The sequence below is a fragment of the Nannobrachium achirus genome (genome assembly GCF_963921795.1).
Source record: "Nannobrachium achirus genome assembly, chromosome: 21".
Taxonomy (NCBI): Eukaryota; Metazoa; Chordata; class Actinopteri; order Myctophiformes; family Myctophidae; genus Nannobrachium; species Nannobrachium achirus.
Genome location: NC_137828.1, coordinates 11,455,978 through 11,457,060, shown reverse-complemented (window position 1 = coordinate 11,457,060; position 1,083 = coordinate 11,455,978).

Below are 1,083 nucleotides of genomic sequence, written 5' to 3'. Positions count from 1 at the left end.
AAAAACACAATTCAGTGTCAAGCATTGCTTTTTCTTAGTCTCCTAGGCCAGTTATCAAAAATCGTCCCAAATTACCTGACATCACCCTAGTTACTCCAGATTTGGGCAACGTTTCAGCCTAGCCTAACACACACACACACACACACACACACGCACGCACGCATGCACATGCGCACGCGCGCACGCACGCACACACGCGCGCACGCACGCACACACGCACACGCACACACACACACACACACACACACACACACACACACACACACACACACACACACACACACAGCAGACAGACCCTCTTATAAACGATGAGACCACTGCAGAGCCATGCTATAAAAGATAATTGTCTTTACTCAGCTTCTTCTCCGGGACTGCAGTGTACAGTATGCTCTCCTCTATGGCCGTGAATGCTGAACCCTGAAGCCTGCCCTACAGAAATCCCTGGTTGGACGCTATACACCAAAATGCTACAGTATGAGCAGTACTAACAGGGACGTGCTGGCCATTGGGAAAAGCGGGGCAATTCCCGAACGGTCGCTTCCAGGCCATTAGGAAAAAATTTAAAATAAAATGTCGGCCTTCGTTCCATTTTGGGGGCTGGGCGGCCAACAAAGTAAATTGTCACTGTCGGGCAGAAACCTTGTATCTCCAAGTTTCAAATGTATCCATTTTTTCGCAAAGCAAAGCCCTGCTTCATCATACAAGGCCGTTGCACAAAAGTACTGAAAACAGCAGATCTACAAGCACACAACGCCTCGCGGTGCGAGGCGTTGTGTGCTTGTAGATCGGCTGTTTTCACTAGTTTAAATCATTTTTAAAATGAAAAATACAAAACAAACGGTTTTGGACATACAAGGTTTCCACCCGACAACGACGAAATATAACTCATGTACAGTAATTGGCCCACTGGCTTGTCACTTGTCATGATCTGAAATGGCAAATCTTTGAGTAGCAGCAGCGCTATAGAGAGAGATCTCTCTCTATAGCGCGCAACTCTTTTTCCCGGGCTGAATCAGGGGCCCAGCACGTCCCTGAGTACTAATCAGCATAACCAGAATGAATGAACATTCAACAAGTATCTGT